Raw genomic sequence first — 16,838 nt, forward strand, 5'->3', positions numbered from 1 at the left:
AGGAAACATAATAACGATGCCTCAGACCCCTCCGCTAGGAGATAGGGAAAGACTCGATTGAACAGATAGGGTTTGCTAGTTTGCCGGTCTAAGGTGCTGAGCGAGACACTGGACTGAACCCGTTGAGAGCTGGAACTTTGATCACTGTGCTCTGTTCAGAAAGAAGATCGGCTATTGTCAACGGCCAGGTTGCACAACAGAATAAAGGTTGACCACCGCTCTTTTGCTTGCTTGAGATAAACGATAGGAGTCTACCTGTGAGACTCTGACGGACACAGGGAGAAGAACCCTCTGGCAGGACGGACTGCTAGGCCCGAGCTTATTTTTGGACTTTTAGCTAGGAATGTACACTTTTGGCCGTATCGTTTTAGAAGAAGAATTTCCAATTGCACCACGACACATACCATTTTATGAGCCTATGTTTTCCACATGGACCACGAGGGTCAAAGTAGCATTTGTAATAGTTATAGCCGTCATTATTGCTGTGTTTATGGGTTTGTTTGTATACTTGGAACATAAATACCCTTTGCAGAATTTACTACCGTCCACTGTTGCCCCCTCTGAGCATTTGCTGTACACTTTAGCACCCCACAAAGAACGACACCGCCAGACCTATGCTAAAAATGTATTCGTTGAAATGCTTCATCAAACACACAGTGTTTCCAACACTACTGATTGCTGGGTGTGTGGGCTTCTGCCATCTGTGGTGCATATCCACGATCTGTTTCTCTCACTACCTTTGTCCTATCTAGGAAGCTGTGAGGCCTGGTTCAAACTGTTTTCAGCTATATACCATCATTGGGGTGAAACTCGCAGAGATTTCGATATTAATGAACACAATATGGTTATGGATTATATTGATGCGCACTATGGCTTTGACCAAAAGGGAAATGGGGGACGGGGGACAATAGACCAACAGGCATGCATGCAGCTGTATATGGTGGCTAGGATTGATACTTGGTTGCAGGAAGAACTTTATGACTTTAGAAATTTCAATGCTTCTCAATATTTCCAACTTTTTATCGAACGAATTGTTACAAGAGACCGTGTTGTACCCATTCCTATTCTGAATGTTTCCTCAGTATTCTGTGTGCAAGGAATAGGCCGTATACAGGTTGGAGATAGTATCTGCAATTACACCTATCGTCTAAAGAAACACATCAGCCCCCCGTTAATTACGCCACCCAATGTCTATTTCGTCTGTGGAGAAAATGCATATACCTGGTTACCACGAAATTGGGCTGGACGATGTTACATGTCCTTCCTATACCCACCCGTATATATAGCACCTTCCGATTATCACAGGACGCACCAACTACGCCCCGTAGGCCCAGCACCCTCAGCGGTACCCAATAGACTACGCAGGCAGCTTATCAAGACCGAAGTTGATCAGACCGACACCTCCTTACAGCAATTCACGGATTTTAGCAAAGGTTTAGTGCCGTTCTGGGGACCCATCTTTAATAGCAGAGAAATAAGGAGATTGTCCAGGATAGTGGAAAATGTCATTAACATAACTACTGACATCATGGCCAACACAACTGTTGAGCTTCAGGCGACCAGACTTGTTGCGCTCCAAAACCGTATGGTTTTGGACGTTATCTTGGCTGATCGCCGCGGAGTATGAGTATGCCGCGTAATCGGCAGTTCTTGTTGCGTATATATTCCAGACTCCGCCCCCTCCGTTCACCTAGCCATTCAAAAATTGCATCGCATTGCTTCTGAAATGCACACTGATAATAGGTCCTGGTCATTGTCGGGTTGGTTCTGGGGGCTCCTGTCCACTTGGGGATGGAAGTTGTTATTGATTTTGGGAGGAGCCGCTGGCATCCTCTTCACCTGCTGCGTCCTGATGCAATGTGGCCCGGCTTGTTGCTCTTATTGTGCCTCCCGAGTTACATCACTGTGTGTGCCTACCTCAGTCCCCGCCAAAATTCAAATGCTGCAAAAGGAGATTCACGAATTGATGGCAATTAATGAAGACATTTTTGAGGACTAATGCCTGCCTTTGTATTTAGCTACACCACACTAAAAGGAGGGTTTGAGGAACCGGAATCGATTTTCGGTTATACAACACATATAATCGATACCTTAAGATTAGCTTGATGTATCTAAACGATTTAGCATATGCACGCAAACATTAGCATAAATCCGTATTGCAGTATTTTAGATTTCTGGCTTGTACCACTTTCTGCATTTTTCACTCGCTTCACTCGACCGACGCCATTTTGTGGCCTCGCTCGAGTCGTACATTAGCAGACCCCATTCATTCCTTGCACCAAAGTTGTTCTCCTGAGAAATAGCCCAACTGTTGCAGAACTGCTGTTTCAGCTCGTTAGGCCCGTCAAGGTTGTAGGTAGCAGGAGAAGGCCTGATAAGCACATTCCAGAAGGGGTGCGGGCGGGCTGTCTCAGAGCTGGCAGAAGGGAGTCACCCGTTCGACCTTGCTAATCTAGGATGAGCTAAACTAAGAGTCCTTTGTGTGCCATATATGGCCTTTCCTTTCTGTACCAAACTGTACCAGCTTGTATTTTTCCATCTTGGGCCATGTTTCTGCAAATGCGACTGTATATATGTGATGTCCTGAAAGTGTGCCAGCAGTCTTCTTGGCGGACCTCGTGGGGTTAGGTTGCAAGGAGCTCCTCTGGCAGAGTTTTGTTTGTCATAATAAATGCTTGGACCTTCTACATTGCCAACCGACTGATTATTGGTAACGGGAAATGGATTAGTTGTGAATATAACTATAATTGGGAGGTGGTAAATAATTTTCGGTACATCAGTGTGGTCTGCTAGCCAGCAGCCACCAACCGAAAGGCCCCCTGCCTCTCATTGGATAACATTGGGCCTAACTACCTCTGCACCCGGCTGCCCCTGTGCCGCTGAGGGTGTACCAACTGTACCGACCAGACCCTGGGAGACCCCTGAGTCTATGCCCAGAACCTTAACTCTACCAGTCGAGTACTTACCTAAACGCCGATAACTCACTTTTCTTCCATAGGCTAACATTGACTGGTTTCACTTGGAAATTCTTTTAAGTGTGGAGTTTTGGAACTTTAAAATACTCATCTAAAATCAGCCGAACAACGAATTACAATTTACTCACCCGTTAACAGGAGAGACCTCAGTGCTGCATCTTTAAGCCCAGTACTGACCCTGAAAAGTAATTCTAACCGCACTTACCAGTAACTTGAATTTCCTTCCATAGGATATCATTGCCTGCATTTTGCTGAAAAAGTTTCTTAGTGTCGATTTTTGAAACGTACAAATATTCTTTAGAAATCGTGCCAACGATAAACACGTATTTACTTACCTGTTTTAGATAGATGTCCCAGTGTTGAACCTAGGAGTCCAGCACTGGATTACAAAAGTAACGTCAACATACTTTACCTGTAAACTGAATTTCCTTCCATAGGGTAACATTGGCAATTTCAACTGAAAAAGATTCTAAGTGTCAACTTTTAAAATAAAATAATATTCCTTAAAAATCACTACTGTAATCAAAACACTTTTACTTAACTGTTTACAGGACATGTCCCAGGACTGAATCTAGGATCCAGTCTTGAGGTTAGAAAAGTAATCTACAAAGTAACTAATTGCATTTAACTAGAAATTCCCATTGAGCCCAATGTTGCATTGTGTTTGAAATTGTGTTGCCTATTGCAACAAACTGTGACTATTGTATTCAAAGAGTCTATTGCCTATTTGAAAAGTATTTACCTAAAGGAATCCATTCTGAGAAAGTATATTTTGATACCTTGTTGGTTCTAAAATAAAACTATATCTTTCAATACCAAACAATTGGCCTAGAGTTCAGTTCTTGAGTGTGTGAGACCATTTGCTGACTGAGTGTGTACAACAGATGCTTTATACTGTCCTCTGATACTGCCTTACTGCTCGACCAGGCTACCACTTTAGAGAGTAAGGTTATATCTAACTTTAGCCTCTGCCAGACCTCTGGGGACTGTGGTCTCTGTACACACTGTACCTTACTTTGGTCCAGTATATACAGAGTCACTTTCTCACAGTCAGATGACAAAGGGTGAGCCCTAGAAAAAGAAAAATGGGACAGAATTCTGTAACATCCTAGGAAAATACAGAGGAACACAAAATTCAGCTATATCCTAAACATGATATTACACAGGGGATATCTCACCCCTCACAGACTGGACAGAATGTTCCCGCAAACACATCACTGCTGCCCTAGATGTCACTGGGAGGGGGCAGAGATAGTTCATATGGTGTGGGCTTGCCCACATATACAAGAGTTTTGGGACTTGGTCAGGCGCTATACACAGGCAGCCACACAAAGGGACATACCCAACACCCTGGAAGCATGTATCCTGGGCCTCCACAAGTCCTCCACTAAACACAAAATGCAATATAGGTTCGTGAACCTATCGCTCATCTTAGCAATAATCACCATGCGGTGGAAATCCAAGAGGTCACCTTCTGTACATACATGGCAAAGCGAGTTGATTTAGTGGGGTAGTGCAGAAAGCGCAGCCATCAGACGAGAGGAGGTCAGGGGCTTTCGCAAAACCCTGATAGCACTGGAGTGGGATGTTATGCTGGAAACTCTTAAAGCGCAAGAATTAGATGCTGCAGATGCTTGAGCTGGCTCACAATAAAAAGTGTGTAAAAATTCCAAACCCACCTCTTCGAGATAATCACAATTGCAAGCATGCACACCGATTAACACATTTTGCTGTCAATCTAACCCAAGAAGTACTTATGTTGATGTTGATAAATGATGTGATGTATCAAGCCTGAGGCACAATGGTGTCTTCGGACGCTGCTATATGAGGTTAAAGGACTGGAGGGGGGGAACAGAGACTAAGCTAGAATAGCCACTTCATTTGTGATATTTCATTTTTTCTGCCACTGAATGTTGGTTTACTTACTCTCATCTCCACAAGAAGCTGTTATTTGCTCTCTCTCTAATGTCAGACATGAGGAGACAGAATACAACAACCCTCACTCTAAAATGGTACATGGCTCCTGATTTACAAGAAGAGGCAGCACCAAGCACCAAGCCTCAGGATGATGGCAGTGTAATTTCTGCCTTTCAAGATTGTGTCTTCGAACTTGCCATTACCAACGCTTCCAGAGTGAAATGGTAATCAGCAGTAGAATTGACAAGCTGTAGAATAGCCAGAGATGGCAAAGAAACCAGAAGCCTGGAGTGACGCACTGCTAGTTGAAATTCTGATCTGAAAATGCCTGGTAATAAAGGTATCTGTCTGACCCGGGCTGAATATAGTAGGCAACTAAAAAAGTAGCACAGTGGCACTGAAAAGGCAAAGAGGACCATTTGGAACTGAAAGACTGTAGGAAATCTGGAAGAGTGAGAGAGTACACGCAAGGGGTAGGCAAGGAGAAGAACGTGGAGCAGTGGTAAGCAGGAGGATGCATAGATGAGCTGGAGAGGTTCTGAACTACAGCACAATGCTGTGGAACACTGACAGTGGGAGCTAAACTCCTTTTAAGCGCACTGATACTTGAGCATGTTCAAGTGATCAGAGTTTTCTTAAAGGCATTTGCTGTGTTCCGTTTACTGACAAGAAGGCATGTGCAAGACAACAGCTAATTCTGTGCTTGATTTGGTTGCTGATGCAGGCTCTTGGATGAAGGTAATCATTGCATGATTAAATGTTGCCATTCAGAGGCCACAATCTCTGTGAGCCATTAATAATGTGGGTACAGAGCCTGGCAACTACCTTCCTCCAGATGAAACCTTATTTGGGTGTCATATTTAGTGCTGAAAGTTCAATCCAGTTGGAAGACCAGCCATATATCTTTTAAAAACAATGGATAAACTGCAGAAGCTGGTGGTAAGTAAAACTTACAAACATGCTGCTGGATCATTTCATGTCTCACTCCCTCCGACACTTGGTCAATACCAGCAAATAAGAACTTGGTCTAAAATTGTCAGTTATCCATCAGAAGACCTTTTTTTAAGGTGGGGCGTCACAATAGCTGTTTTAATCTATTGTGAGACCACACCCTCTTGCCATAAAAGGGGCAGATACCAAAACATGCTGCTAGGCTGTGACCAAACAGTGCCTCACCCAGTGAGATAGGAAGGGGAAAAAAATAGTTCCTGACTAGATGTATTTATATTTTGTGCTGGATTATAATAAAAAGCCTCAAGGTTTCTGTCTACCATGTCCACAAATCCTGAAACAAAGCATTGAGCATGTCAGTACTAAGTGCTTTTTGCGTTTGCACTACATAAGCCTTCTGATTGATTGATGTTCATTCTTGTCTACAGATGATTGCATTCCAAGCTCTGTCATTTCCTCACTTAAACAAAAGATATTTTAGATCTTCTGGTTTCCTCTCTAACCGACCCAGCATTGCATTCACTAAGAACAATAGTAATTTGTCTAAGATGCCTCTCTTTCTTGTATCAGTAACATACCTACTCCTCAGTTTAGCACCCAGTACGGTTGATGCAAATTAGTGTGTGCAGCCTGAAGGCCTTTTTTAGGTCTCGTAGAGAGACCTATTGCCGCCCATCCACAAAGCTGACTTTTTACGATGAGGATTTTCAACAGTTCACGTGAATCACGTGACCACAAGCTCCTTGTGCACGAGCTTGCATTTCCCCACAGGCTTCACCCTGCCAGCAGCATTTGCCACATCAAAGGCTTCAGCTGCCCCGCCCCCCGCCGTCACTTATTCACGGCCGCAGGCTGTGCCTTGCTTCTACAAACATGGATTTCCACAGCAACAGCTTCAGCGTTTCTTTCTTTGCTCTGGTGCTTACAGCCACTTTTGAAACGGAAGTCACGCTGCAAATTAATGTACCGATTGCTACCTCATGTATTTTGGTTGCTCACTATTGTCACTTTTGATCCATGTAACTTAACGTTTGCTTTTTTGTCTAATTGTTTAATCTTGTATCATTACTGGTCCTATTGTAAAGCGCTCTGACACCTTCGGGTAAAGTCCGCGCTAAATAAAATCGCATAAATAAATAAAAAGACATCAAAGGTTGCTGCTCCCCGTCTGCCCCCCCACCCCAGCAATGCCGACAGCTTGTTTCTTATTCTATTCCGACTTCATCCGCTTCTGTTTCGAGATGAACACTGCATACATATAGCCCCCGGCTTGTTTTACTCAATGCCTCCCTCCAGACAAAGCAACCATTTGCTAATCAGCCTTGGTCCTTCTCCAATAGGTACCATCACCCCCAACCGCACATCGATTTCGACCTTTTTAGATCCCATTAGTGATGTGCAACTTGTATCCGCTGGCACAGCGAGCATTTTATATCCATGGTCCCGAGTCCGATGTCTGCCGCCATTAGGACTGCTTACAGACAGGCTATATATATATATATATATATATATATATATATATATATATATTAACCATTGTACAGAAGAGGCCATAAAAAAAAATATTTTCCAGTATCTTCATTCCTCCGTCTTTATTACCCATTTGTCTTTTCCTCATGCATTGCTCTCCCTACTGGCAAGGTGGGTTTTTTCATCCCTTCCCCATCGCTCTCTTCCCCGTCGCCTTTTCTCGGCAGTCCCTTTTGCCTACCGCGGTATTTCCTCCTTCGTCTTAATGCCTTGCCCTGGGCCTCTTTCCCTGGGTTCATTAGTGCTGGGCGCACTGAGGCCTGAGAGGCCGCTGCTCCCATTCGTCTCATGGTCCGGCATACAGCGCGCGGCCAGGCTTCGGCTGCAGTAACACCTGAGTCTCCTCCCGTGGGGCCAGGATTTCATCTTGTTAGTGGTTGCTGTAGTTTAAGTCACTTTTGTCGAAGAAGGTGTAAATGTGCACTTTCTCTGCCACAAAAATGGATAACATAGCTTAAGCAGCAGCAATCTTCTTTTAACTAAAGTCCTAGCACTAACTTTTTTCATCAATTACTCCAAATTACAGTAGAGCATTCTTATGTTCTCTGCATCTTTAGCTAAGTACAAACTTTCATATAGCAGACACATGCCCTGCAGCGCTGTTTACTGTCTGCGAGAAACATTCCTTTTTCTAATCTATCACACCGTTTATGTGTGATCTCAATTAGCCGCTAAAACAAGCTTATCTGGTTCGTATACCTCAAGCTGCGCCTTTACCCCTCCTCCTAAATGCTTCCATGACAATTGCAAACAGCCAGACTGAAAGGTGTCCTTGGCGCATATGCCCGGTACATTTCCGCAAATCTTGCAATACTTTTAGATCAATGCCAAACCACTACAACCAATACTCTTACGACACGTTCGATTATTGTACAAACAGCCATCTTAAACTAGGAACAAAGCTACAATAACAATCTTGTCACCAGACATTACCCTGCACGGCACTTCTGCTAATGCACCTTTTATTGTGCCTTTAAATACAAATTATTTCTTCCATACTTTTCACAAGCTATACACAGGTTTTGCAGCACTTTTCCCACTAATTCCATTGATAATTTGTAACACATACTACACAAAATACAATTCAATCATTGATTCCTCGCTTGTCTCACCCCCCATCTCCACCTTCCTCCTTCCATCACGTCACTAGCGATTATAACTATACACATGCATTGTACCAATTTCAAGTCTTTTCCTACAACAATGCTCACATTTATACCCCATGTCCTGTCGCTAAAAATACAGGGATGTTTACACTAGTTGCAGTACTTACAAATATTTTAAAATGACCCATTACTCCACAATGTAACACAATATCAACTGCTCATAAATTACTACCTATTGAACAATGCATTTGCTACATTATCTACCCCTACATACTTCTTTAAGCCCACACACATTAAGCACTTTGTGCTAACATATGTTAAAATCCAAATACCTCATGCTTACAACATACAAAAAGCATTTTCAATGCATTAGGTCTCGCATTTGTGAGAGATTGACCTATTGGCATCCTTTTATTTATGTATTTTAAAAGACTGCGATCACGTATAAATATGCACTTTGTACTTATAGTCCTGTTTGAACTTTCATTTATTTACAGCTGTATGCTTCCGCCATGTTCAAATAATGTCAGCACCTCTCTTCCCTCAATATAGTGCCCCTACAATGCCCATTGCCACTCGTGCACACCGACATGTGAGGCCTCCTGGGCGTGCATCCACGCACACATGTGTATGAGAAGCTGTCTCCTTGTATGCATTTGTTTTATTGAGGAAGCTCTCATTATTTAAAATATATTTGAGTTCATTAACAATTTTAAAAAAAGACATGTTTTCCCATTTTCAGCAGAAGCTGATTTTAGGCAGAGCATGTTGGATATTAAATCATTAAACCGCCTGGTTTCTTCACCTACTGTTCGAGTTCCCGTCTCACACCTCCCCACCTATTGTTTTCTCTTCTCTCACCCCACACCCCCCCATCTCTCACCTTCCCTAGTTCACTTAGCCCCGGATAGCTGCTGTCTCACTATGCTGACTGGCTCAGCAGATCAGTTCTCCCTGCTGGGTCTGACCCCCTGGCACCAGGCCACATTCAGCTCGGGTATGCCCGCTCGGGTACTTTTGTGTTTCAGGTGCTCCCTCAGACCCACCACACACCTCTTGCTGGGTTTCAACCCTTAGATCTGACAGCCATCCCTCCACCCCAGGGGGGCCCCTCCCTGCCTCTTAGACAGGGCTGTGACAGGCCCGTAGTACACAGACCCGGCTTGCGCTTCAAATCGAGTTTATACAGCGGGACGATATGCAAACAGTCAAGACCTAACTTGTAAAGGACATGTGTGTGCCCAAACTCACTAAGTTGTTTCAATTCTGCATCCCTGGATAAACAAGAACTCATTATTCACACATCCGGCCTTTACACAGCATATATATGTAATAAAAACAGCTTGTGTACTTTTGCACAATGTCACACAGATTTCCTTGCGGAAATGTGCCCTGACTTGTGATACTACCAGCAAAGGAGTACACAAGGTGCCAGGGGCCCGAATGCAAAAAAGTAGAATGCTCCACCCATCCCTCCATGTCCTGGTTTGGTAACAAAAATCAGCAATAAGTAAATGGCAACTGGCCCTTTATACTGCTGAGCCCCGGTGCCACTGCACCTGCTTCACTCCTGATAACTATGCCTCTGGGTAATGTGCACAGTGCATATTGCGATCCCATGTGAAATAGATTGGAGAACACATTGCTAAATCCGTAAACATATACAGTGAAAGGGAATTATTTACAAAAGGTTTGCACAGGGACTCAGCCTTTAGTGTGCTGGAATCAAAATGCATGAGGGACTGTTTTACAACACAAAATAATAAATGCATCGACGTATAATCCTCGTCTCATAAATGCAGTCTATCTATCTATCTATCTATCTATCTATCTATCTATCTATCTATCTATCTATCTATCTATCTATCTATCGGCCTCACTCTATCTATTGGCCTCACTCTATCTATCTATCTATCTATCTATCTATCTATCTATCTATCTATCTATCTATCTATCTATCTATCTATCTATCTATCTATCTATCTATCTATCTATTGCCCTCACTATATCTATCTATCGGCCTCACTCTATCTATCTATCTATCTATCTATCTATCTATCTATCTATCTATCTATCGCCCACACTCTATCTATCGGTCTCACTCTATCTATCTATCGCCCTCACTCTATCTATCGCCCTCACTCTATCTATCGCCCTCACTCTATCTATCGTCCTCACTCTTTCACTCTATCACTCTATCTATCTATCTATCTATCTATCTATCTATCTATCTATCTATCTATCTATCTATCTATCTATCTATCTATCTATCTATCTTTTGCCCTCACTCTATCCATCTGTCGCCCTCACTCTATCTATCGCCCTCACTCTATCGCCCTCACTCTATCGCCCTTACTCTATCGCCCTCACTCTATCGCCCTCACTCTATCTATCGCCCTCACTCTATCTATCGCCCTCACTCTGTCTATCTATCGCCATCACTCTATCACTCTATCACTCTATCTATCTATCTATCTTTTGCCCTCACTCTATCTATCTGTCGCCCTCCCTCTATCTATCGCCCTCACTCTATCTATTTATCGCCCTCACTCTATCTATCGCCCTCACTCTATCGCATCACCACCGAATCACTCAGGGGCACCACAACATCACTATGCGCTACCACAGCATCACTGAACGCCACAGCATCACTCGTCGCCACCACAACATCACTCAGCGCCACCACAGCATCAATCTGTGCAACCATTCAACAACTGGTTTAAATATGTTCTCTCAATGTTTCAAGCTTTATTACAAATATCACAAAAAGATGTTAATATTTCACTTCTGTTCTTGGATTTTCGTTACAATAAAATACACTGAACATAATCTTCACAAAAGTTATTTACAAAAGTTAAAGCTATTGCCATCATAAATTACAATAACTTTTATGTAAGTATTAATTATTTTTTACAAATTAAAGGCCATTGTTATTTGTAATATCAATACATCTAAGTCACGTAAATACAACACATATTGCATTACAAATACTATAGGTGTCACATTTGCGAAAGTTAAAACCATTGGAATTGTAAATGACAAAGCTATTAGTTTCGCTATTTTCAAAACCAACACATAAATAAAAGATTTGGCATTTACAATACCAATAGCTCAAACTTTCCTATTGCGAGACCTATTGCATTGCAAATGCTTGTTTCACTTGAGATACAACACAGTCTCAATCCACAGCCTGAGGATTTATGTAAACTTGGAATCGTTCTGCTGAAAGTGTCTATATGTTGTGCAGTTCTGAAAGTCCTTGCAAAGGTGAAAGATGAGGGAAATAGATTTCATGTAGGCGACCAGGGTCCCTTCATCGCACCTGGCAGGGGGGCCCTTTAACGTTTTGTTACTGCACTGGTTGCAACTCATATTCTGTAGATTGAGAGGGCTAGGTTACAACATCTACAGTGTTCCAAAGAGGTGCATGGGACATCTAGTCATCTAAAATGCATTCAACTCTTAAAGCATCAAATCAAAAGTTTAAGCCAAAAGTCCAATTTCACTTTCACTCTTCTCAGGAGATATCCTTTCAACCTTTCAAGATTCAGCCGACTTTCTTTCCTCTATAGCTGTCAAGTGGGCTTTAATCAATTATTTAGAAAAAACAAAGGGCTTTAGGAAGTTCCAATCCCTCATCTCTTATGGTTTTGCCACCAAAGGGAAGAAAGCAACAATGGCCACCATTGGCAGGTGGGCGAAACAAGTAATTTGACAAGCTTATGTATCAATGGATGAGGAATTACCAGCCCATGTGTTAGCAAGATCAACTAGAGACATGGCTACCTCCTGGGAAGAAGTATGGGAGTGTTCCCTGGAGGAGATCTGCAGGCCGCCACATGCACAACTCCTAATCCTTTTCTCACATTCTATAAATTGGACTCCGTCTGCAACAGAGGCAACATTGGTGTTTCTTTGTTGAAATCAGCAATGGTGTAAATTTTTATTCACAATTACATTGCTTTCTTTGGAGCACCATCAAATTGTGTCGACCCCTTTCTTTGTTTTGGTAAATCCTCAAATGTAAGCACTGTGACAAGGAGGACAAGACATGGGTGTAACAAACCCTTACTTACCGGTAATCTTCATTACCCTGAGGACGGTCCTCCTCGTCATAATAGATGCCTCCCACCCACCAGTATCCTGTGACACATTTTTGAGTTTTGGATGCTAACTGGAAGTGAAGGATGTGGGAGGGGTTCCTATATACCATTCAATAGCAATTGGTGAAACAAAGAGCCTATTGGTGACTCCTGTGTGATGCAGAATGGCTTCAAATGTAAGCACAGTGACAAGGAGGGCCATCCTAAGGGTAATGAAGATTAACCGTTAAGTAAGGGTGCATTAAGGTTGTTTCCATTATTGTTAAAAACACAAAAAATGAATAATAATAGTTTAAGAATAATCATAATAAGATTTCATCCTCTCCAAAAGATTTCAACTGGATAATATCCAACCAGTTACAATACATAAAACAAATGTGAAAATATTTAGGATTAGAGCTAGTTCAATAATATGGGTTCCATCAATGGTTAAAAACACTAAAAGACTACGAAACAATACAAGCTCTAACCCACATCTCTCCCACAGCCTCAGGTGATTAGAAACCACATAACTAATAAAAAATATTGTAACCATAATTAAAGCAGGATTATGGTATTATTGACTTTCTGATGTGCCCGAATTCAGGGATGATAGCCTCCTTAAAGGGTTGGGGGTCCAACCGAAGGTTCGATGGCCTCCCTGTGCGCGGGGGCTGCAGGGGCCTGTGTTTCCCTCTGCACATGAAGGAAAATGTTAACACTGGCCCCACTGCTTGTTATGCTCAAATAAAACCAGATCTGTGTACCTTGAACCTTTGAACCAATATGAGAGTGTTTGTCATACTGGGAAGCTGTGTTTGCTGTACCGCACAGAAAAATGATACTCTGGCTGTTACTCAGTAAGACCTCTATGATTGGCAAACCCCGTCCTTCATCAGCCTGTTGGTTTCAGGTTTTGAGCACATCTCACAAGAGAAATCCAGACGAAGTTTCACAATAGACCAGGGGGTTTATTTACAAGCCCCTTGCACTGCCAATGCGTCACTTTCAATATGGGAAATAGTGACGTACCGGTGGCGCATGGGGCTAGTAAATATTAGCCCCCAGGATCGATACAACTACCCTTAGCACACATTTAACCCCCATGGGTCACTGTTGATTATGAGAGGTTTCCTCCCCCACACCAAACAGGATGACAGCAAAAGCACTTGAGTCTTCTGCGCCTGCTAAAAGAACTGTCCAGAGGAAAAATACCCACATTTAAATCTGTTTCTAACAGGATAGACGAGCTCCACTGGCTTCTACGTGCTTCTAAGGCACTCTGTATGGCCCACAAATCTTTGCCCAGTACAGGTCTAGAGTACCTGAGGAATAAATCGTATACGCATAGGAGAGCTCTTCGATCTGCTGCATCCAAAACGTTGACTATCCCCAAATGCAACAAAGTTTCCTGGGTGGGGGAAGGGGGCAGAAGATTTGTTTTCTCAACGTGTAAACTCTGGAATACACTACCTATCCAGTTAAAAACGTTGACTTGTTTTAGGAAACAACTGAAATCCGGTCTTCTTGCACTTCCATAGTAGTTTTACGAATCACTTACATTTCTATTTTTAAAATTCCCTTATTCAGTTTTCCTATGTCGCTAACCTTGAATATGCAAGCGCCAAGACACCCTGAGGCATTCGGGTGCTCTATAAATAATATCAATGTCCAGTGTGTGCACCATTTTTGATTATGCAAAGGACATCTGGACACAAGTAATACCACATATAAGCATCAGCTACATTTCAACTGTGAGAGCCTGGCATGCCTTTTGTTAACACCCTCACACTTGGTTTCTCCTTTTTTTTTTTACTTTTCCTTAGTTAGCCAGCACACACAAAGCCTGCATTAGCAGGAGGGTAAAACACTGACTAAACACTCTGCCCAAGTGACCAAGAAAATGATCCAGTCACTGGATATCTTATCACTGTTGAAAAAGACCGACTGAGGACACTTATCGCGTGTTTCCATACATTGGCAGCTGTCCAGTGAAAGGAAAAAAAAATGTCTTCTGTGGGGATAAAGAAATCAATTTGCCAAAGTCTGCAGGACTCCCTTCTCTCAGCCTCCCACAGCTGCCACTCCAAAATCCAGGTGGTGAGATTGTGCCTTTCACCTGGGAGACCCACTGCATCTGCTGGTGACCCAGATGAAAAGGATGAAGACCAAGAAGGGACTCTACACTTAGTATCTGCAGCAGGTGCCTGCCACCTCACAAATCCCAGTGCAGGGTAAAGTCAGCATCCAATGCCACCAAGTCACGTCACAACGGTTATTGAGAAGGTCTCTTCCACCAGCGTTAGGGCCAAACCTCAGTATGCTCTTCTCAAATGCTTGCCTCTGCTGTTGACAACCACAGTTCAGATCTCTGAAGCTTTCGAGGCAGACATTACCCAGGACGAACGACGCGTACGGACTAAAGTTTTCATCAAGAAGAGAGACTCAAGGAGCTTAATCAGACGAGAGGCTGAAATTGGTCCTATTCGCGCTCAATATCAGGACATGTGAGCTTGAATGTATGTTGAAATGCTTCCACTCTGTGTTCTCAGACATAGGTTGCCTAAAAGTTAAAAAAAGTCAATCTGCACAGTGACAAAACTGTTCACCCAGTCACTCTATGCCATAGTGCATGGTTTTTAACATGCAGAAGAAAGTCAGAGAGATGTACTCACTAAACGTGGAGATCCTGACATCATTGGAAATGTATCAGGACCTAAGCATTAGGTTTATCTTGTTGTGGTCATGCAGAAACAAAGACAACAGAGAAAGTCAGGCTGTAAGTACACGTGAACTTTCCCCAATACTGCAAGCAAACACGGCACCATCTCACTTCTACAATGGATGATCTCGTAGCAGAGATATATGCATCACAGTGTGTTTCCAAGATAGTAATCAAATCTGTGTATCACAAACTCGCGTTTTCCCCTGATTCACATTCCACTTCGACTTTCTCAACCCTTGTATGCCTAGGATTGGTTGGCATGATTGATGTCAATGATGGTGTCATAGTCTACACACCATCACAGAACATCAGGCTGAGAGCTGTGCTCTAGACATTGAAGGAATGTGGTCTCATGCTACACAAGAAAAAGTGTGAGTTTGTTAAATCAAGCGTAGACTTTTTTTTTAGGTATTTTCTTTTCAGTTTAGGGGGTTACCCCTTAACCTACCCAAATTCGAAGGTGTCAAGTCAGATGGCAGGTGTGGAGACCTCAAGGGGACCTTCTAACAGACTAAAGCTGGATTCCCCAACTTGTGGGTCGTAACTCACAGGGAGGGGTCGTGAGGTGATTTTTGGTGGGTCAGGAAAGTGGGAGCAATAAATAAATTGTGTGTTTAACTTATAACAATTGCTGGTGCTTCAAAGACAGAGGTCAAATGTCAGGCATTACCTTCCGATAAATTGAGGCAGGATTGGTGTTTACTTTTTTTTCTCTGATTACAAATGGAGAGAAGTTTTAAAGTGAATGATGTGACGAGGGAACGTATAAGGTAAGACTCTTTGATGTGTTTTTGCAACACACAGCAAAATGTAAATACCTGTAAATGAAGTGTGAGCTTTCAGCAGTTAGGAATGCAAAAATTAAGCACATTTTTTATAATTCCGAAGTGTGCTGGACACAGAGATTTTAATATATTAATATATATTCACAGAAACTCTATCTCCACACATTATCATTTGTGTGCTATATAGTTATACTAGTAGCAAAACTGTACGTTTGTGGAAACTTAGTGGCCATGTCAATGAAAAATGTGCTGTCTGTGAATGACACTGTGATACCACATGATACAAATGCCCATTAAAGGTAGGTGGGTTGCGAACGCTTGTCATTCGAAAAAGTGGGTCATGATTCTAAAGGTTTGGGAACCACTGATAAACTATTAAAGATCTTGTGAAGCAGACAGGGCGCCTGGACATGTTTTACTTACCTTCACCTCCTCTCCTCCCAGTACTGAGCTGTAGTAGCCTTTCGCCAGGCCCTCTCCGAGGCCTCCTCTAGAGTGACTGCATCATACGATCTGAGGAGAGCGCCTTCTCACCCCAGTGCTTCCTATTTGCTCACGTTATCTGTTCTGCAAAGATATGAACAATGACCCTCTGTCTGAGCGACGTGACATTCAGATAGTGAAGGGATGCTGACATTTATGGGATAACAACTTATGACAATTACACAACTTGGGTGCGGTGTGCACTGTTCACATTGAATCAAATTAGAAAATGTGTTAAACACAATATTAATCACAGTCTGCTATTTATTTCACACTAATGCATT

At 42.7% G+C, this 16,838-nt stretch overlaps 1 long non-coding RNA gene across 2 annotated transcripts in view; it reads right to left on the minus strand.

Moving 5' to 3' along the window:
• The window catches only part of LOC147677820 (uncharacterized), a 71,392-nt gene extending 54,766 nt beyond the window's left edge, over positions 1-16,626 (minus strand). For both annotated transcript variants that reach the window (XR_015302569.1, XR_015302570.1), the window contains exon 1: positions 16,495-16,626. This is a non-coding gene — a long non-coding RNA (uncharacterized LOC147677820). The remainder of the gene's footprint in view (positions 1-16,494) is intronic.
• Between the last annotated feature and the right edge of the window lie 212 nt (positions 16,627-16,838).

This window comes from Lissotriton vulgaris, chromosome 12, assembly GCF_964263255.1.
Source record: "Lissotriton vulgaris chromosome 12, aLisVul1.2, whole genome shotgun sequence".
NCBI classification, from domain to species: domain Eukaryota; kingdom Metazoa; phylum Chordata; class Amphibia; order Caudata; family Salamandridae; genus Lissotriton; species Lissotriton vulgaris.